The 23708-nt window shown below is 34.2% G+C and overlaps 1 long non-coding RNA gene across 2 annotated transcripts; it reads right to left on the bottom strand.

Moving 5' to 3' along the window:
* Positions 1-18802: 18802 nt before the first annotated feature.
* Positions 18803-21518, bottom strand: LOC120148197. Of its 2 annotated transcripts, XR_005518349.1 has the most exons (5): positions 21161-21518; positions 20426-20602; positions 19908-20085; positions 19619-19830; positions 18803-19326 (listed from the first exon to the last, which is right to left on the bottom strand). It is a non-coding gene; the product is annotated as an uncharacterized LOC120148197 (long non-coding RNA). The 2 variants fall into 2 exon arrangements; XR_005518350.1 differs by lacking the exon at positions 19619-19830 and having other exon boundaries at positions 21161-21504.
* Positions 21519-23708: the final 2190 nt, after the last annotated feature.

Genomic DNA, 23708 nt, shown 5'->3' with positions numbered 1-23708 from the left:
ATTTAGATCAGTTCGTGGTGGTTTTCATTGATGATATTTTAATATATTCAAAGTCAGAGGAAGAGCATAGTTCGCATTTGAAAATTGTCTTGCAGATTTTACGAGATGAGAAACTTTATGCTAAACTTTCTAAATATGAATTCTGGTTGAGTGAAGTGACATTCCTTGGACATGTAATTTCTGCAGAAGAAGTTCGAGTGGATCCTCAAAAGATTAAAGCTATTCTGGAGTGGGAAGTTCCAAAGAATGTATCGGAAGTTAGAAGTTTTCTGGGATTAACTGGTTATTATCGAAGGTTCGTTAAAAACTTTTCCATAATAGCATTACCCTTAACTAAGCTGTTGAGAAAGGAGATAAAATTTTCGTGGACCCACGAATGTCAAGAGAGTTTTGAAAGGTTAAAGAAGATTTTGACAGAAGCTCCAATGTTGATTCAACCTGAGTCTGGCATGAACTTTGTAGTGTACATTGATGCATCTTATAACGGTTTGGGATACGTGTTAATGCAAGAAGGAAAAGTAGTGGCCTATGCTTCGAGGTAACTAAAACCACACGAAAAGAATTATCCTACACACGATATGGAGATTACAGCCGTAGTGTTTGCTCTTAAGATCTGGCGTCACTACTTGTATGGTGAAAAGTGCTACTTGTATACGGATCATAAGAGTTTAAAGTACTTGATGACTCAGAAAGAGTTGAATTTAAGACAGAGAAGATGGGTGGAATTTCTCAAGGATTATGACGTAATGATCGATTTCTATCCAGGGAAAGTGAATGTGGTAGCGGATGCCTTAAGTTGAAAGACGTTTGTAGCCTTACGAGCTTTGGATGCTAGATTATCGTTAAGAGGAGACGGTACCATATGTGCGGAATTGACTCTCAAGCCATCATGGCTAGATCGAATTAGAGTATTGCAGGCTAGAGATGAAAAGTGTTCAAAGAAGCTACATCAAATAAGGAATTAAGAGTGTACAGATTATGAGATGAAAATGGATGGGAACCTATATTATCAAGGGAGGCTAGTGATTCCAAATGATAATGAATTAAAGACTGATCTATTAATGGAAGCTCACTGTAGTCCATTAACGCTGCACCTAAGAGGAAACAAAATGTATATAGATTTCAAGAGTCGATATTGGTGGTCTGGAATGAAGAAAGACATTACGGAATTTGTATCAAAGTGTATGACTTGTCAACAAGTCAAAGCTGAGCATCAGGTTCCGTCGGGACTATTACAATCAATATCAATTCCTCAGTGGAAATGGGAGAATGTAACAATGGATTTTGTGACGGGGTTACCTTTAACTCCGAACAAAAGGGATTCAATCTGGGTGATTGTAGATAGATTGACTAAATCAACCCATTTTATCCCGGTGCGAACTGATTTCTCCATGGATAAATATGCCGAACCATATGTTAGAGAAAGTATACGTTTACATGGTATACATGTTTCCATAATTTCTGATTGGGATCCTAGATTCACATCGTAATTTTGGAAATCATTACATAGAGCGTTGGGAACTCGGTTGAACTTTAGTACAACATTTCATCCTCAGACCGATGGACAATCCGAGCGAACTATCCAAGTTTTGGAGGATATGCTAAGAGCCTACGTAATCGAATTCAAAGGATCATGGGAAAGGTATTTTCCACTTGCTGAATTTGCATATAACAATAGTTATCAGTCAAGCATTAAAATGGCTCCCTATGAAGCTCTTTATGGAAGAAGATGTCGTACGCCGTTGAATTGGTTTGAGCTTAACGATAAAGAAATTATTGGTCCCGAGTTGATTCAAGAAATGGAAGAAAAAGTTCAAGTGATTCAGAGTAAATCAAAGCAGCAGCTGATAGACAGAAATCATATACAGATTTAAAGAGAAATGAATTAGAATATCAAATTGGAGACAAAGTGTTTCTCCTTGGAAGAAGGTTTTGATATTTGGACGTAAAGGAAAATTTAGTCCTCGGTTCATTGGACCCTATGAGATTATTAAGAGAGTAGGATCAATAGCATATCAGCTAGCTTTGCCATCTGAAATGGAAAAGATACATAATGTCTTTCATGTCTCAATGCTTCGGAAGTATCGATCTGATCCATCTCATATTGTGAATACTGAAGAGATCAATGTTCAACCAAATTTGACTTATAAAGAGGAACCTATTCAAATACTAGCTCATGAGGTTAAACAACTAAGAAACAAGACTATTCCATTGGTTAAAGTCTTGTTTATCTCTTTGCGTAATGAAAATTCGAGGACAAATTTTCTTAAGGGGGAGATTTGTAACATTCTCAATACCGGGTTAGTGATTAAATTGTAAAGTCTCATAATTTGGTGATTTAAAATAGAATGATTGAATAGTATAAAGATTTATTTATAAATTATTGTATGGAATTGAAATGAAAGAAAGAAGGAATAGAAGGGCAAAGAGGTCATTTATATGGAAATAAGAAAAGAAGGGTTATATATGTATCCACGTGGGTGGAAGAGGGGAGAACACAAAGGCTTCCAGAGTTTTTTTCTTCTTCTTTCTTCCTTGTACGTGTAAAGCAAAACAAAGGTGAGTTTTCTGATTATTGAGTTTCTTGTTAAATTTAAGATTGGTTTTTGATTATTAGATGATAACTAAGCTTAAGGAAAGCTTAGGTTATCTTAAAATCTAAGGATGATGGAGTTAGAAGAGATTAAAGATTAGAGGTTCTTGAATGAAATCTTGGAATAGAGTTCATATCTAGAATTAGAAGTTAAATTTTACTTTTCATCAATTTAGTTAAGACATATTAAGGGTTAGAAGTGGAATTAAATCATGTTGCAAAGTTGGTATAATTCTTGGATTTCACAAGGAGATAGGATTATGAGGTTTAAGATGAAATAAATGAGTATAGATTGGTTTAAGTATGTGTATTGGAGTTAAGAATATAAAAGGGGATGAAACATGAAAGATTTATGCTGAAATGGATAAGTTTTCGGGTTCAAGAAATGAATTCTGGACAGAGTGCATTGGTGCACATTCAATATGTACCGATGTATCAAGAGAAAATCCCAGAATTTGGTGAAGGTGCATCGATGAAAATGGAGTGTATCGATGCACTCATTTAAAATAAATGAACATCGAATGTCATTAGTGCATCGATGCACCTGCTTAAAATACAAACATCGAATAGGATTTATGCACCGATGTATGGATAGTGCATCGATGTACCCGTCAAGGGATGCATCGATACATGGTGTAGTGCATCGATGCATACCTTCAGTAAGAGATGGAAATAGCTTTCTTTTAGCGTAAGGATTAATAGTTTGGAATATATCAATTCGTATGCTGATAAGTATCAATGTATTACTATGTAGATTTAGAGCGTAATCTTATACCAGAACAATCGAAGGATTATAATCGAATCAAAGCAAGGCTAAGGTGAGTGTATTTTATAGTTAAAGTGTATAGAGACAAGACTTGTGATAAGTCTATCTCTGATAGTTGAATTAATGATTCCATACCCATGTATATGCACATATATACTATTGTAATAGTGATTGCATGCATAATTCATTATATGTTCATATGACATTGAAGTAACGAATATCATTGCCACAGAATATAATCCAGGTATGTGAAATAATGGAAAAAATTATGGGTTTATATGAAAAGTGATGAAAAGATATGAAATGAGAAATTTATTCATATTAAAGCCCATGTTATATGATACGATAACTATAGGTATAGTTGGCATGCCAAGAGTCGAGGGTATATTAGTTCTTCGGGACGTATCCAGTGGTCATTCGGGACAAATACTGAACAAATATTCAGTGCCTCATGAGGGAATTTATTGAGCTGTGGTGATAGCATCAATGCACAACCTCAATGTACTCAAATACCTCTATTCTCAATAATGCACATGGGCAATTGAAAGATAAATTAAGGTGAAAGTGATACAAGAAGATAAGTTTCATATGTACATGACATGATTATATCAGTTATAGTGAAATATATACATGCATATTGAAATGTCATGATCAAATAGTAAGAATGCGTATTCATGAATCTATCGCTACATGTTTATTTATTGCCTTACTAAGTATATGAATTAGCGTGTAAGTGATTTACACGTAGGTACCAGGAAACAAGAAGAGCAGTACTAGAAGTGGCAAGAATAACATCACTACTAAAAGATCAGATCAGAAGTAATTGGCAAAGTAGGTATTTTGGGTTGTGTATAGAGTGTTGACATGTAATAAGTTGTTAATTACGAATGCTCTGATCGATTTTATATTTCGTGATCTCTTTTATGTAAATTAACGTATTTTGTTTTAATGAAAGTTTAAAATTTCCCTGTTTTTCTTTAAGTGACAAAGTTTGAAAAGTCAACGTGACACCTCAGACTCATATTCGGGTCGGATACGGGTTAGGGGTGTTACAGATAGCCCTTTTCGACTTATGCTATGTTGCAAATGATGTTCCTTGGAGCTGAGCATAGTCGAACTAGAAGGTCTTTTGGTGAATGATAACCCTTCTAGCCTTGAGTTATGCTGTAAATGATGTGCCCTCGAACCTGAGTGTAATTGAACTCGAGGGCCTTTGGCAGATAACCCTTATCGACTTAAGTTATGTTGTAAATGATGTACCCTCGAAGCTGAGTGTAATCGAACTCGAGGGTCTTTGGAAGATAAGCCTTCTCTACTTAAGCTATGCTGCAAATTATGTGCCTTGGAGTTGAGTGTAGTCGAACTCGAAGGTCTTTGTTTGGCAGATAACCCTTCTCGACTTAAGTTATGCTGCAAATGATATGCCTTGGAGCTGAGCGTAGTCGAACTCGAAGGTTTTTTGGTCACAAATAACCCTTATAGCCTTGAGTTATGCTGTAAATGATGTTCCCTCGAAGTTGAGTGTAATCGAACTCGAGGGTCTTTGACAAATAACCTTTTTCGACTTAAGTTATGCTGCAAATGATGTGCTTTAGTGCTGAGTGTAGTCAAACTCGAAGATCTTTGTTTGGCAGATAACCCTTCTCAACTTAAGTTATGCTGCAAATGATATACATTGGAGCTGAGCGTAATCAAACTCGAAGGTCTTGGTGGCAGATAACCATTTTAGCCTTGAGCTATGCTGCAAATGATGTGCCTTAGAGCTTAGCGTAGTTGAACTCGAAGGTCTTGGCTGACAGACAACCCTTGAGTTATGATGCCGATAGTTTCTTAAAAAAATGGCTTCCCTTCACAGGTCTAAGTCGGTCATAATTTCCAGGTGGTTCCCCTGAGCGGGTTTGAACCAAGTAATGTGATTTTTGGATGACTACCCTTCACAGGAAAGTCTAGTGATAAATTCTGCCAGTCGGATATTTTCCGTCGTAGAATTGAAATATGACTTGAAAACGTCAATCGGGAACTAGCCACTCGTCGTTGAGTTAATCTGAACTGGACACTGGTTTTCGAACTCATCTAAAGTTGATTATCGATCTTTCAATCCGTCGAATTGGTTGAGGTGTAGCTTCTTGTTGCTGAGTTAAACAACCACCATCAATCTTTAAAGGTGCTTTCAAATCAAGTATCATTCGTCTTGAAGTCGAAATTTGACTCTAAAAGCTTAAAAAAAAGCATGTATGCGAAAAATAATAAATGTGATGCTCTTAAGTATGCCTAAGATACATGCAACATGAATGAGTTATGTTTTATCTCTTGGATTAGAGTCCCGTGATCTGTCCGCCAATCTGGTCCTTGGGATCAATCGTGTCCCATTTGCTTCTCGAGCTTTGGCTTTACAAACCTTTCATATTTGAGACTGTCCTATTTGAAAATATTTTTTTCCTTTTTCTTGTTTTTAGGGGGGGAAATTCTGTAAAATATTGTTCCTTAATTCAGGCTTGCAATTGAATCAAATTATAAACATGAGTTCAAAGTATATCAAATGAATCAATATCTCTTTTAATGCTTTAAGAGTTATAACTCTTTGACAAATATTCAAATAGATGAGTTAGCTTTAGGTTGGCCTCATTTTTAAGGTTTCAGTCATCCAAAATGTCATTTTTTGAAACATCGCAACATGCTTTTTCTTTGGCTTGCCATTTTAATTGGATGCGGACAAAATGACGCAACTAACATTATCAATTACTATACCTTCTATTTCGGTTCTCTGAAATCTTCCATTTGTTCAAGTTTTGTAAGCTCCTCTAATAAAGGTAGTGCAGAAATATCGGTCTAAAAATAAAATTCTTGAGTGCTCCTGTGTATTTGACTATAACAGGTGTTCCTTAACTCCCTTAGTCTATTTTTACCGAAACTCCTTATTTAAATAAGTTTAATTCGCCATGTGTGGCTAGCTGAATCCATAAAGCTTAGGCATTTAAACAATTGCTGTAGACGGACAACTCAATATGTAAACAACTTTATCAGGTTAGCTGAATCTTATCCATAAAGTCGGGGCGTTTAACCAATTGCCTTAGAGGGACAACTCAAGTTTTATTGTATAATATAATCACCTTTGTCAGGCTAGTTGAATCTTATCCATAAAGCCGGGACATTTAACCAATTGCTTTAGAGGAACAACTCAAGTTTTATTATATATATATATATATATATATATAATTATAATATGGGTATACGAGTCCAATTCATTAAGTTTGTCAAGAAGAACTTGTTATAGTCTTTGTGTTGTTAAAAGTCAAGGAATCTCATCTTTAGAGTTTAATTTCCAAGTAACTGACCTAAACTAGATTCACCTACTCGACTATTCCATCTGTAAAGATAACGATCATCATTGAACGTCTTAAACAAAAAGTATAATAACTGTCATATGTAAAAGATGCTCCATGTTGTCCGCACCTATGCGGACCTAAATGTAAATTCTCTTGTTTATACCCTGATGAGAGGAGAATGCTATATTGGTTCTTGTAAGAGAAGGATATGATGTTCGAGTGTATATTCTGGGTAAGGTCAAAGTCTCTTGTTTTATCGGCTTTTAATCGTGTTATTTTGTCAAAGATCTGTGTAACACCCCCAATCTGTATCCGACCCAGATCCGAGTTCGAGGTATCACATTGACTTTTCAAAACTTTTTCTTGTACAAAATTAGTGAATAATTTAAAACTTTTATAACATATAACTTATTCAAAACGTTTACAAAACTATTGAGAGCTTATACAATACATTATTTTGAATACATACCAACTAAAACTTTAGTTGTTAACATACATATTATTCATCTTTCTTCTGATCTAACCTTCGGTAAGGAGAACTGACCTGTCTTGCTCCACATTACTCTTTACTCTTCTCACTTCTGTAACCTACGTTCGAAACAATCACACGCTAAGTCTATGACTTAGTGAGGTAATAAACATATATGTAAACATTTACTAGTAATCATTTCTTACAACTCATATACTGTTATATGTAACACACACACACACACACACACACACACACATGCATGCATGTCATTATCATTCATATCTCTTATCTCTTGTTCCTATGATCTTTTATGTCCATATTATATATCTGATAGACTTGTTATTATATCATCATGTCAATCAATTTTACTCATTCACATATACCTTAACATGTACTCACGTATAACATATAACATATATATATATATATATATATATATATATATATATATATATATATATATACATACACACATGCATGCACACACACACACACACATGCATGCATGCATGTCATTATCATTCATATCTCTTATCTCTTGTTCCTATGATCTTTTATGTCCATATTATATATCTGATAGACTTGTTATTATATCATCATGTCAATCAATTTTACTCATTCACATATACCTTAACATGTACTCACGTATAACGTATAACATATATATATATATATCATGTCATGTAAAACATATATCCTATCGTAAATCAAATACACATAAGCAACTATATCATCATCTTCATTCTTATCACTATCATTGATTCCTTTTATCATATACTATTATAATTACCATTTGTACCATCATATATCACATATATGTCACTTTGCTTATAACACTTCTCTGGTTTTCATATGACATGTAAATCATTGTCATCTCTTGTTCTCATATAATTCCATATAATCACTTATCACTTATCACATAGTTTACATCCTATGATCATAGAATCATATCAATAACACATATATTCATGCACACATATAAATCATAACAAACACATACCTCTATGAATTCATGCATTTTACTATTGGAAATAGACTTATCATAAGTCTTATTTTCCATTTAACATAATATACTAAATAATGTGCACTCACCTTGGCCTCACTAAGTTTCAATCCACTTTATGATTTCCTCTCTTTCGATCGAATCTTAACTTGATACACAACCCGAAACTTGTTCGTGTTCGATATCTATATAATTATACATTGATACATATCAGTATCCCATTGTTATAATCTAATCTATCATTTCTTAGACCATAAGAAATGTCTATTTCAATTTCCCCTTGAAGTGCATCGATGCATCCTACAGTGCATTGATGCATTCTTTAACATGTGCATCGATGCACTACCCATGCATCGATACACAAATTACCTTCTATGTTTTCATTTTAAAGGGATGCATCGATGTACTCCTTATGCATCGATGCACCATTTGCATTCGATGTTTCTTTTTTAAAGAGTGCATCGATGCACATTGAATGTGCATCAATGTGCATCGATACACCTTGCCCAGAATTTACATTTTAAGCCCGAAAATCCATTTAATTCAACTCAAATGCTTCATATTTCATCCCCTTTCATATTCCTTACTTACATATACATATTTGCCCTCATTTCTACTCAATAATCACTTCTTTAACCTCCATATCCTATTCTCCTTAAGAAATTCAAGAATTATACCCAAATTTTAACATGTTACAACTCCAATTCTAATACTTCATACATGTTAATTAGATTGATGACAAGTCAAATTCACTCTAAAACCTCATTAAAGAACCCTCTTTCAAGATTTCACTTATTCCTCTCTTTTCTTTAATCCTTTCTATTCTATTCATCTTATTGTTTCAAGATAATTTAAGCTCTTCTTATGCTTAATTATTACCTAATAATCAAAACTCAACCTTAAATTTCAGCTAATAATCAACAAATAAAGAAACTCACCTTTGCCTAGCTTGGGCAAGTTGGAGAAGAAGAAAGCAAGTGAAGAAGAAGAGAGTTTTCATCTTCCTCTCCCCCACGTGTTAAGCTCCTAATAAAGGGGAGAAAATATTTTCCTTGTCAATTGACCATTTTACCCTTTACTTTATTTAATAATTACCAACAACTTTTATGATTTATTTCCAAATAAATCATTGCACAAATACATGGTTCTACTCTAGTCACCAAATTCTGAAACTTTACAATTTGATCACTAACCCGGTATTGAGGATGTTACAAATCTCCCATCCTTTAAAGAAAATTCGTCCTCGAATTTTCACTGAACATATCAATAAGAACATATCTTCTAATGTTCTCATGCTACTTCCTTTAATTAATCTTTCATTCCTTTATTCCATTATTCCTTTATTTGTTCCAAATTGAAATCTCCTTATACATAAATCATATATTTCCTTTCATATTCATATACTCTTGTCTTATCACATATACTCATCTCTATGTACCAATCTCTATTGCATCTTCATAACTTTGATCACCCATTTCTTATACAGAGCTTCATTCTTTATCATTTCTTATACTTGTATTTTTTTCTTCCCTAAGGTTTCATGCAAATACTTATCTCTTTTTCTACATCATAGTGATCTGATCAGAATACACAACTATATTCAGTTTCACATCATAATTGATTAACTCAACTTTATCTTTTCCTACCATCATATAACTCTATCACTTTTACTCTAATATCTAGTCAATAACATCTGTTCAATCTAGGGCACAAACCCTAGTCAACCAATCATATACATCCTACCTTTCATCATTTCTTAATCCTTATATGTACTTTAATACACATAATCATTTCATATTACTTTATACTTCTCTTTCAATCCTTACTTTCCCTCAACCATAAGTATCGTTATTTCCTTCACTATATCTCATTCATATGATCAACATATTTTTCAGCATGTAATCTCGTTAGTCAACACTAACTCTTTCTTCTAGAGTACAAACCCTTATCATATTCATACTCTTGCTTATACACTATACTATTTCTTTGTTTCAAATCCATAACTCTGATTTCATTCATTTTATAAACGTATCACTGATGCACTTATTGTTAAACTCTTCTACAATTCTAACCACATCATTTGATCTTTTAACGTTCTTATGGTGACATTTATCCACCATACTCTAGCTTTCTCTCATAATAATGAAACTTCTCAATTTAATTTCTCCACTTTGGAGAAATAACAACCATCTAACATTATCTTCATATCATTTATTCAAAGGTCTGTAATAACAGAACCTTTCTCAAATTCACCCTTGAACTCAGGTGCTCTTAACTCTTTTAACTATTTCTATACATTCATTCAACATCATGAAACATTATCTAATCTTATACAGGCATTCCCTGAGGTTTTCGCTCTTCTCCCTGCCTGGCTAGGGAAGGTGAATGATATTACCTTTAGGTCTATCGCCTTGTGCTTCACTTTGGAAGCTCTCATATATTCATGTGCTCATATTATTTCTTCTATCATATATCACGTGTGTATATGATCATCCAATTCAATCATATAACATATATATCTCCTAAATCATTCTCAAGTATTCACTTATCTTATATAACATAACAATTTAACTCTATTAACAAGACATCACACTCCTTACCCTATCAGATCAGAAATTTTCACTCTATGTTGGCATGTACACATTTTTAAAACTCATTTAACTTCAGTTTAAGCCTAGAATCAGCTAAACCTTAGCTCTGATACCATTAAATGTAACACCCCCAACCCGTATCCGACCTGGATCCGAGTCTGAGGTATCACATTGACTTTTCAAAACTTTTGCTTGTACAAAATTAGTGAATAATTTAAAACTTTTATAACATATAACTTATTCAAAACATTTACAAAACTATTCAGAGCTTATACAATATATTATTTTGAATACATGCCAACTAAAACTTTAGTTGTTAACATACATATTATTCATCTTTCTTCTGATCTGACCTTTGGTAAGGAGAACTGACTTGTCTTGCTCCACATTGCTCTTTACTCTTCTCACTTCTGTAACCTACATGTGAAATAATCACACGCTAAGTCTATGACTTAGTGAGACAATAAACATATAATGTAAACATTTACTAGTAATCATTTCTTATAACTCATATAATGTTATATGTAACAAATACATACATACATATATGCCATTATCATTCATATCTCTTATCTCCTGTTCCTATGATCTTTTATGTCCATATTATATATTTGATAGACTTGTTATTATATTATCATGTCAATCAATTATACTCATTCACATATACCTTAACATGTACTCACGTATACTATATAACACATATATATATCATGTCATGTAAAACATATATCCTATTGTAAATCAAATACGCACAAGTAACTATATCATCATCTTCATTCTTATCACTATCATTGATTCCTTTTATCATATAATCTTATAATTATCATTTGTACCATCATATATCACATATATGTCACTTTGCTTATAACACTTCTCTGGTTTTCATATGACATGTAAATCATTGTCATCTCTTGTTCTAATATAATTCCATATAGTCACTTATCACTTATCACATAGTTTACATCCTATGATCATAGAATCATATCAATAACACATATACTCATGCATACATATAAATCATAACAAATACATACCTCTATGAATTCATGCATTTTACTATTGGAAATAGACTTATCATAAGTCTTATTTTCCATTTAACATCAATACTAAATAATGTGCACTCACCTTGGCATCACTAAGTTTCAATCCACTTTATGATTTCCTCTCTTTCGATCGAATCTTAACTTGATACTTAACTCGGAACTTGTTCGTGTTCGATATCTACATAATTATACATTGATACATATCAGTATCCCATTGTTATAATCTAATCTATCATTTCTTACACCAGAAGAAATGTCTATTTCAATTTCCCCTTGAAGTACATCGATGCATGCTACAGTGCATCGATGCATTCTTTAACATGTGCATTGATGCACTACCCATGCATCGATACACAAATTACCTTCGATGTTTTCATTTTAAAGGGATGCATCGATGCACTCCTTGTACATCGATGCACCATTTGCATTCGGTGTTTCTTCTTTAAAGAGTGCATCGATGCACATTCAATGTGCATCGATACACCTTGCCCAGAATTTGCATTTTAAGCCCGAAAATCCATTTAATTCAACTCAAATGCTTCATATTTCATCCCCTTTCATATTCCTTACTTACATATACATATTTGCCCTGATTTCTACTCAATAATCATTTCTTTAACCTCCATATCCTATTCTCCTTAAGAAATTCAAGAATCATACCCAAATTTTAACATGTTACAACTCCAATTCTAATACTTCATATATGTTAATTAGATTGATGACAAGTCAAATTCACTCTAAAACCTTATTAAAGAACCATCTTTTAAGATTTCACTTATTCATCTCTTTTCTTTAATCCCATCTATTCTCTTCATCTTATTGTTTCAAGATAATTTAAGCTCTTCTTATGCTTAATCATCACCTAATAATCAAAACTCAACCTTAAATTTCAGCTAATAATCAACAAATAAAGAAACTCACCTTTGCCTAGCTTGGGCACGTTGGAGAAGAAGAAAGCAAGTGAAGAAAAAGTGAGTTTTCATCTTCCTCTCGCCCACGTGTTAATCTCCTAATAAAGGGGAGAAAATATCTTTCCTTGTCAATTAACCATTTTACCCTTTACTTCATTTAATAATTACCAACAACTTTTATGATTTATTTCCAAATAAATCATTGAACTAATCCATGGTTCTACTCTCGTCACCAAATTCTGAAACTTTACAATTTGATCACTAACCCGGTATTGAGGATGTTACAATCTGTAACTCTGAATCATTTACAGAGTTTTTTAATTCAGCTGATATTCAAATAATTTCAAGTTATAAATTTTATTCAATGCTCCGCATAAATTCATTGAAACATCCAAAGAAAGTTCAAAAACAAGTTCCAAATATGAGAAAATTCAAAAAAACAAATTCAAACAAGATGCCTCAAAATTGAATAAGGCCTCATCAAGATGCCTCACTTGCCCAAGGAGCATTCACTTGATTCAAGCCAGACAACCGTGAAATAATCTGGTCAACTAATAAGTCCTGGTTCCTAGTGATGAAATCCAAGGTACTTTTTTGATTTCGATTTATTTTCTTTCAGTTCTTTTTGTAATCTTAGTATGTTCTCTTCAAGTTGAGCAATCTTGGCTTCCATTTTCCTTTGCGCTTGTATTGTGAGGATGACACGTGTCCCAAGCTTGTGGAGGTACGTCCAGTGTTTATATCCCTCTCTTATGAGTCATCTTTAGTTAGTTCATGTGAATGCAATGAAAAAAAGAAAAATTATGCAAAATATGCAAGAATGCATGATGCATGAAATGTTCGAGGCATTGATCCAAAAATATGTATGTTATTATAATAATCCTTATTGGGGACAAAAGTGTTACGTCTTAAGAGACAAAAAACATTTTAAAGGTAAAGATCCCGAACAGTCTCTGACAGGTTGATTCGTCTTCCGTCTTTTTTCTGTCACCGGTTGAATATCATGTCAAACCGTTCTGGCTCCTCTGGCTAAATCGTACAAGTGACGAGCTGCTTTTTGTACTTGCTTCAATAAGTCTCGGATGACTGCATTTCTAAATGCCATTGGAATCCTCCATCAAAGGGACTATCTGAAGTTCATTCGCTTGTTTCTTGAACTCATCAATAATGACCTCCAATTTCAACTATCGCTTTGCCATCTTGTTCTTGTTTTCTTTGAAGGGACTCTTCAGGTCAGCAACCTTTTTCTCGTCTTGCCCCTGCAACCTTTGCTAAACCATTTTCGAAAAGTGGATTTTTTTTATATGCTTGGCGTAAATCCCAGTTCATTATGAGTCATTCATAATCCAACAAAGTGATATACTCTTCGATTGTGGGCACCATGTCTTCTTGATCGAACGATCGAACGTGACAGATAACTGTCTTGTAGAGTGTCTCTCTTTTTCTTCTGAATCTTTTATGACCATAGTCGGACCTCTGCGTTTTTTATCTCTTGTATTACAACCCCTATGTCCATTAATGCAGATTATTTATGTTTAACGAACACGTTTTTTGTTGATCAACACCTCTTTTGAATGATGTAAATGGAAAAAATGAAAAAAAAATAAAAATTAAAGGAAAAAGGTTAGTAAGATAAGGATAATAGAAAAATAAATAATAAAAGGTCCTACCCCACATGCTTATTAATCTTACCCGGACATGATCTTTATCCCGAAAGAGTATTTTGAACAAGTCTTAACCGCATAAATTTCTAGTTCACATGCTTTGAACAGAAAATAAAGCAGGAAATAATATCAAAGCAGCCTAGGGTTTGAAATGGGGCTTTGGGGTGGGCTCTAACTCTTTGTAGTCTCTTGGTTTAGGTTTTAAAGAAAGGTACCTGAGTTCTCCCTGCTGGTGCCCCCTTGCGCTTGCCACATCCTTGGTCCTAAGCCCATTATAAGCTTATGTGGACTAAGTTAAACTCGAGAGGAAACATTCCCTTATGCCTGCACGGTGAATAAATTCACACGAAGACATAAAGTATATGAATCAAGAAGGTTACTTACTAGGCCCGCACAGAGAATAAATTCTCACGAAGGCGTTGCTTTCACCCCCACTTAAAAAGGGTTTGGAGCTCAAGTATAGAGCCTGAGATAAAAATTTTGAAAATCTGAAATCATTGAAAAAAACGTCAGTACAACTATTTATTTGAAAAATAATCAAAGATAAATAATTATAATCTAATAAATAAATTAAAATTTAAACTTGTTATTTTCGCTTAAAAAGACAACCGAAAATTAATTCTGACCTGACTCACTTACCTGTCCCCAGCGGAGTCGCCAAGCTGTCGCAGCCGTCTTTCGGGTGGGCCCGGAATTGGGTTTCGACTTGAATAATTGGGTTAGAGTCACCACCGACCATTTTAAAAAACATCTTAGGTAGGTCGGACACCATCTTACCTGATCTGCGTTTTACCAGAATTATGTCGGGTTCGGGAGTCGGTTACGTTCAAGGAAGGATTAATACCCTTGAACCGCCTTTTCGGTCCCAATTAATTTGTCAGTTGTCTTAATTGTGAAAATTAAAAATTAAATATTAAAAATTAAAATTTGATTTGAATAATTACCTTTGATTGGTTGAACAAAGACCCTTGAAAATATGGAAATGTTAGATTTGTCATGAAATGCTGAATCAGAGTAAGAAAAAAATGCTAAATGTAACAATAATAAACAAAAAAAGAAGATGAAAAAGAATACATAAATAAATAATATAAGGGGGGAAAATAAAATAAAATAAGAATAATATATATATATATATATGTATACACATGTAATGAAATGTAGGGAAAAATAATAATAATAATAAAAATAAAAAATAAGAATAAGAATAATAGTAGTAATAATAAAAATAAGTAAGTAAATAATAAAAATAAAGAAATAATAATAAAGAAATAAATAAAATGTATATATCATAAAATTAATATTAAATAAGTAATAAAAAAATAAAGCATAAAAAAGGACTGAATTAAAAGAATAACAAAACAGAGGATGAAAATCAAAGGAATTCTGGATTAAATTGAGGTAAATGGACTAAAATGAATTGTTTAAAAATGAGGGGACCAAAACACAATTTCCCCTTTTACCGCTAAAACACGCGGATCCCACCCCTCCGGGTCGGGTCGAAGCGAGTCGTCCAATGGGTTAGTATATAACCAAAAAATAAACCCCAAACCAAATCATTTCTCACTTTCTCTCAAAACAAACGCCCATCAACTCTCTCTAATCCTCTCAACTCCCCGATGGAGCCCCGCTGACGACCGCCGCTTGGGGAACAATCCGGCTATCACCCACGGCGGCCGACTACCTATAAACCTACCCTTCGAAAGCCCTAATCTAGCCACCAATCACCGTGAAATGGCCTCAATTGGCCTAGATCTAAAAGGGAAGCTCCGACATTTTACCTTCCTCGGCGAATGGTTTGTCTACCGATGGTTCATTCTTCTCCGGTGTCGTTTCTTCGCTCTTATTGATGAGAAAGGCTTTGGTTTTTTCATTTTTTGTTTTTGTCTGATGTGCTTGTGTTTTGCTTTGATATCGTGTTTTTGTGGCTTGTTGGTTTTTCTGTGGTCGTTGTTTTCGTGATGGTGTTTCCCTCGGGTTACTGTGTTTATGCTTCGGATATTTTCGAGGGTATTTCTGTGGTGATGGTTTTTGTTGGCCGTGTGTTTTCGTTGTTTTTCGTTGATGGTCTTCGGCAGTGTTCGACAATGGGGTATTTATACCCCCTCTGGCCATTTGTTAGTTTCGAAATACGGGGGGTTGTGAGCGTCGTGAGGCCGGTCATCCCGGGATGGGTCAATCCCGGGATTTTTGCCAGCCGCTTCGCACCTTAAATGTTGGTTTCTCCCTTGTGCGGCGCCTGTGACAGGCGTTGAAAACCCTAATCCTTATATATTAGGTACGGGTTGGGTCAGACCCACTTTAGACTATGTGAACCTTATTTTGGACCTTGAACAAAAAAAATAAACAAGAAATAATAATAAATAATAACAAATAAATAATAAATAAGAATAATAATAATAATAACAAATAAAAAGTATTTTTTTAAACTATATAATATAAATTTTTTTAAAAATGTTTCTTTAAAAACTATATATTATATATAAATTTTCAAAAATGTTTTTTTTTAAAAACTATATAATTGTTAAAAGTGATTTTTTTAAAACTATATAATTTCCAAAAATGTTTTAAATATTGTATATTATATATAAGTTTTCAAAAATGTTTTTAAAAATTATATATTATATAAATTCTCAAAAAAATGTTTTAAAAAACTATATATTATATAAGTTTTAAAAATGATTTTAAAAACTATACATTATATATATTTTCTAAAATGTTTTAAAAACTATATATTATATAGTTTTCAAAAGTGTTTTAAAAACTATATATTATATAAGTATTTTCAAAAACCGTTTGCAAACTGTATAATATATATATGGACGAAAATGAGTGTCTACACTTATATATGAACCGTCTTTTAGTTATGTTTCTAACACAACTTGAAACGTTTCAATCGGACATGATGATAGAGACTAGATACGGTCTAGTACGTAATTTTGTAGTAATTACGAATTTCAAACTTTATTTATATTTTTCACACCCTTATCATACATGTAATTTTAGAAATTATCACTTCACATTTCCATATCCATCCCGTGTATCGTTGCAACATAAAAGTTATTAGTTGCAACATAAAAGTTATTAGCGTCTTAGAAAGCGTGTTAATATGCTGTGTTGATCATGTGTGTAATTACTGCTTTCTCCTTCATTGTTGTTTTATTTAATCCATGATGATAGAGTCTTGATATATTATATGTTTTGCACTGGAATCAAACTTCACGCTGTTCAAGCAATTGGAAATTTCAGGTCATTTGGGCTTGAGACGTTCCCATTGTCAAAAATTGCTTCTAATCTCTACCGTTTTTTGGGATATTGAAGATTGCCTCTAAGATTGTGAAAAGATGTCTGTTTTTCTTTTCCTCAATAAAATATTACAGTGAAAGGATAGGTTTTGCCTCTGCCCATCTGGATGGGCTTGAAACTTGGAAGTGAATACACGCTTTTATGAGGTAAATAAATCAAATAGAAGAAGTTAGTCATATTGACTTACTTAATCTACTTATTGTAACTTGATTTCTTTTTTCTTTCAAATAGGGAACGTCCATTTCTTTATATAGATAAATTTACCAGAAATTTATCTTAACTTCTAATAATACTAAATTAAATTAAGGGTAAAGTATAGTAATGGTCACTAAACTTTTTTAAAACTTTAATTTAGGTCTCCCAACTTTTAAAACTTGTAATACAGTCCTCCAATATTTAGTTCGTTTACAATATAATCCCCGACGTAAACGGCCGTTTGACACCGTTATACTACCGTTAGTACATTTGTAATATGATCACTGAACTTTTCAGACGCTTGTATTTAGACCCCTCAACTTTTAAAACTCGCAACACAATCTTAATTTCATTTAAAACCCTAAATTCTTTTTTGATCTCGAATTTCTTTTTTCGCTTCTCTCTTCTCATTTCCAACGTAACTTTTCAGTAGGGGATGCATGAGAAATTCTAATCTAATTTTGAATTATGTGGAAGTGTTGACTTGAATAAGAGTCCATTGAAAGAAGATCCGATCAAGGGACTATCGGGATCATCAACGATTCTAAGTGTAATGTTAGATACAGGTCATCTCAGGTGAAACATAGATATTCGATGAAATGCTTGTAAGAAAAAAATGAGATTAGAAATACAAAGTTGAGAAATACTACTAAAATGAACTAAGTATCATTGTTAAAAGCATCAACAAAGCAATAATTATTTTGTTATTAAATATACATATTAAACAATTTGTTATTAAATATACATAATAAACAAAGCTGGAACTAAGATGTCAATGATCTGCATGTCAATAAATTTTGTTATTACGATTTTTAAATTGAAAAATGAAAATATATTTTTTACCTCTCGAATACTAAAATAACTGAATATCACAACTTCGATAAAGTAAATGACTGGTGACATATTTCAACACTTATTCCATTATCTAGAGCCTATACAAAAAAATGCATGTATTCAAAAGCAAAATATTTGATCTGCTATAATGGGCAATATCCAGTTGCTAGATACATTAAATTGCTAACATTCTAAAAGGTGAATATAAACCCCCAAAACTCAGTTTATTTAGTAAAAAAAAACCATAAAATGAATAAAACTACGAATCAATTTATTGTAAATACATTATTTGAAATGGAATTTAATCATATGTTGTGATAGCAAGTGCTACCCGAAGATCATTTGAGGTTCCACGTGTATAAATCTGATATGTTTCTATTTCGTGTTTATAAACCCTGGGGCTGCTGGTTGTGTATTGATTGCCACTGGCGTTATCAGACATTCTAAAGATGATCTCCCTGATAATCGGTTCATGGCCATTAAGATGATTGCCCATGCTTAAAACTTTTCTCCACGACTGATTCACGGTGGGCCATTTGATTTCAGTTTTATGCTTCTGAATAAAATCATCCGAGTCTCGACACAACTTGTCTCTCATCCTGAGTTGCAACTTCATGACAAATTCCTAATGCAGCAGCAATGTTAAGAGAAATTGTAGTCAGACAATAGCAGGAAAGTTTTCATTAGAAAAATCCATGTTCAAACAAGACGTAGTAGAAAACTGCTGAATATTTGCGACTTTTTTCGTTTTGATTTTATTCAGAAGCATAAAACTGAAATCAAATGGCCTTCCTAAAGAAATAGTCCTCTGAAAATATATCCATCTAGAATAGTGATTCACCAATACCATGAGAACAGAGGGTTTAATCAGTTAGAATGCTAAAACTGAGGAGATTCACGGCATTGAGGCTATTTACCTTCTCAGTAACTACATCCACAGAACCTGTTTCCATGGTTGGAAGGTTAAAGTATTAGAAGTAACTGAAAATGGCATGTGCGATACGTGGTTCTTGTCTAAATTTACGATGAAGAGAAGCTGCAAGTGTTAACAACTTCTCAACATGTTCAAAAATGACACAAAGCTGACAGAGGTCTTCAATTGTCTTACTGACATTAGATGATAGGTTGACTGCAACATACAAAAGAGCTTGAAATATAATTGACCTCAATTTCAAAGTGGAAACTTCTAAGAATGATGGACAATACCTTGCATAATCCTTAACGTAGATGCCATAGTCAGGTAGAGTTGGTCCGTTTTCATGTTCATCTGCTTCAAGCTTCCAAAATTTGTCCGGCTTAGAGTGTCAGCTGATGCTCTGAAGGCAGTACAAACCATTTGCTCAAGCAGCTGGTGGGGTCGCATAGTTTTCAGGTAATGAAGGATCTATAGAGTTTAAGAAGCCATTAGGGTCAAAATTTATGCATCATAGAAATATGGAAAAACAGTTGTATCCAAATTACAATATTTTTAGCGAAGTTTTAAGTCCGAATCTTTGTTTACTATATAATCTACAATCAAGTACATATGAAATTACTTAAGAAATACCCAAGCAAATGATTCATTGGCAATAAATCCATAAAATTTTAAAACGACACAAAGCTGACGGAGGTCTTCAATTGTCTTACTGACATTAGATGATAGGTTGACTGCAACATACAAAAGAGCTTGAAATATAATTAATCTCAATTTCAAAGTGGAAACTTCTAAGAATGACGGACAATACCTTGCATAGTCCTTAACGTAGATGCCATAGTCGGTAGAGTTGGTCCGTTTTCATGTTCATCTGCTTCAAGCTTCCAAAATTTGTCTGGCTTAGAGTGTCAGCTGATGCTCTGAAGGCAGTACAAACCATTTGCTCAAGCAGCTGATGGGGTCGCATAGTTTTCAGGTAATGAAGGATCTATAGAGTTTAAGAAGCCATAAGGGTCAAACTTTATGCATCATAGAAATATGAAAAAACAGTTGTGTATCCAAATTACAATATTTTTAGCGAAGTTTTATGTCCGAATCTTTGTTTACTATATAATATACAATCAAGTATATATGAAATCACTAAAGAAATACCCAAGCAAATGATTCATTGGCACTAAATCCATAAAATTTTAAAACAGCTCTTCATTGGCTCTAAATGACATCGTTGGAGCAGGACTTTTGCAGTTGGACAGCACTGTCTGTGAACATCACAGTTGGTTGTGTTTTGCCCGTAAATTAATTAAACTGGAAACAAACAGGAGCATTCGCCTCTTGAAACATCACCATCACATGAGGAAATAAGCAGTTTGCTATATTCAAAATGTACAAACTGTGGCATTTGAATAATAACGATCAGCCCTCAGAGGATTCGCCTCTATGGGCAAAAGATGGTCCGAGTTCTTGTAAAATCAATGGAGAAACCTTCTATGCTACAAGCAGAAATCATATTGTGAAAAGATGTTCATTTGTCAATGTCAAAACTAACCTTCTCTCCTTCTCGGTTTGTAATATAATGGCCTATGATCGGGTTGAATGGCCTTATGTATGGCTTGTAATGGAAAAGCTAGGTTTCGACAGAAGATGGATAAACATAATCAACCGATGCGTCTCATCAGTCTCATACTCAATAATTGTTAATGGTGAAGCAGGACAACAATTTAAACCACACCGGGGCCTTCGCCAAGAAGACCCTTTGAGTCCCTATCTCTTCCTTCTATGCAGTGAAGGCCTCTCATTTCTCCTACGGAAAGCGGAAGAAAAGGGTTTTTTTTTTTTGATAGAAAGAAAAGGGTATTTTGAAATGAGTAAAAATCAACAGATACGCTCCAACTATAACACACCTCTTATTCGCTGATGATTGTCTAATTTTCAGCGAAGCAACAGCAAAAGTGGCAGGTAATTTGAAAGAAATTCTTTGAAAATATGGAGATAGCTCAGGACAGCTCATAAATTTCGATAAATTCGGCCTCTTCTTCAGCACGAATGTTATTGATTCTAATAGAAGTGATGTAAGCCGAATTCTGGAAGTGGAGAATATATCCAATCCGGGAAAATATTTGGGTTTACCCACACTGATAGGCAGGAATAAGAGACAAACATCTATCGAGATGAAAGAGATGATGTGGGCAAGAATCCATAACTGGAGTACTCGGGCATTATCACAAGGAGGAAAAGAAGTTTTCATAAAAGCAGTTTTGCAGGCTTTACCATTATTTGATATGAATTGCTTCTTATTACCTAAAACATTGTGTGATGAACTGGAAAGAATCCTCAACAGGTTTTGGTGGCAAAAGTCATAGAAACAACGAGGAATACACTGGAGTTCATGGGGAAATTCAAGTAAACTCAAAGAGGAAGGAGGAATGAGTTTCCTAGATTTAGAGCGCCAGGGGATTTTCCAAAGAAAATAACATCTCCACAAAGAGACAATATTGTAAGAGTTCCAGATCTTATATGCCAAGATTCAAGGAAATGGGGAGAAGAATTGATAGATGAAGTTTTACTCCAGAAGAGGCAACTGCGATTAAATCTATCTCGATCTTAAGATTCGATCAAAGAGATGCTAAGGTTTGGGGAGGAGAACACTCAGGGGACTACACTGTCCGAAGTCGCTACAAACTACTTATGCACAGGGTGAGCACGGAAGAGGAATATACATTGATGTCTAAAAAGCTATGGGATACTCGATGCCAAAGGAAAGTCAATATACAAATCTGGAAACTTTGCAACAACTATGCCCCAACAAAACAGATGCTACATACAAGAAGAGTAATAAACGACTCATTATGTACGCTATGCCCAAATCAAACAGAATCAAGCCTACACATTGATAGAGATTGTAAGCCACAAGAAGTTTGGCCAAAGGCCGGTGCAAGTTTCACAATGGAACATCAAGGAATGGCTAAGTTGGATACTGGACAACACTACATCAGGCAAACACGGAGAAATTTTAGTTACCATCTGGGTCCTCTGGTATGCGAGAAACAGAAGAACCAACGAAGGGCAAAACACGACAGTAATGTTACCTCTTTCATAAAGAATCAGTGTCAACAGTTCGCCATAACGAATAGCAGGATAAAAGGACCGACGAGATTGGAGCCAACAAAATGGAAACCACCCCCAGACAACGTAGTCAAAATTAATTACGACGCAAAACGCAAATCATCAGACCAATACATAGCCAGGAATCGTAATACGAAACGACTAAGGCTATGAGATGGGAGCATGCAGAAGACTGACCTTACATGTCTCATCCGCGTTTGCAGCAGAAGCTATAGCAGCGGGTCATGGTCTCCAACTAGCAGCAGATCTGAGATTTCGACGGGTTATTCTCGAAGGTGACTCCAGAGCAATAACAGAAAAATTAAAAATCCTCAAACCCAGATAAATCTGAAATTAGTGCCTTAATCTGGAAAATCAAACAAATAGCAAAGGGCTTTGACTCTTGTGATTTCAGATTCACACCGAGAGAAGGAAACAGAGTTGCTCACCTCGTAGCCAACGATGAAATTGAAGACAACGAGGATAGGTACTGGATAGAGGAAGCCCCCGAGCATGCGACTATACAAATATTGTAGGATCGGAGAGAGATTGCCATCCCTCAAGAGGTTTGCTGAAGAGTAGAAAAAGACCAATGCTCTACCAAATGTTTAACGTCCAATTGATGAGCTTCATTGATAGCAAAGGGCTTTGACTCTTGTGATTTCAGATTCACACCGAGAGAAGGAAACAGAGTCGCTCACCTCGTAACCAACGATGAAATTGACGACAACGAGGATAGGTACTGGATAGAGGAAGCCCCCGAGCATGCGACTATACAGATATTGGAGGATCGGAGAGAGATTGCCATCGCTCAAGACGCTTGCTGAAGAGTAGAAAAAGACCAATGCTCTACCAGATGTTGAACCTCCCAATTGATGAGCTTCATTGAGTTCTCAGAGATAATGGGGAGAGAATCGGCCGGATTGTGAGTTAGGTTAAGTTTAGAAAAGTTGTTTTTATTTTTTGATTGCTTTTTTTTATTTATGTTTTCT

This window comes from Hibiscus syriacus, unplaced genomic scaffold (genome assembly GCF_006381635.1).
Source record: "Hibiscus syriacus cultivar Baekdansim isolate YM2019G1 unplaced genomic scaffold, ASM638163v2 tig00110954_pilon, whole genome shotgun sequence".
NCBI classification, from domain to species: Eukaryota; Viridiplantae; Streptophyta; class Magnoliopsida; order Malvales; family Malvaceae; genus Hibiscus; species Hibiscus syriacus.
Note: the sequence above shows the minus strand (reverse complement) of the source record. Positions and strands in the feature narration are given on the sequence as shown.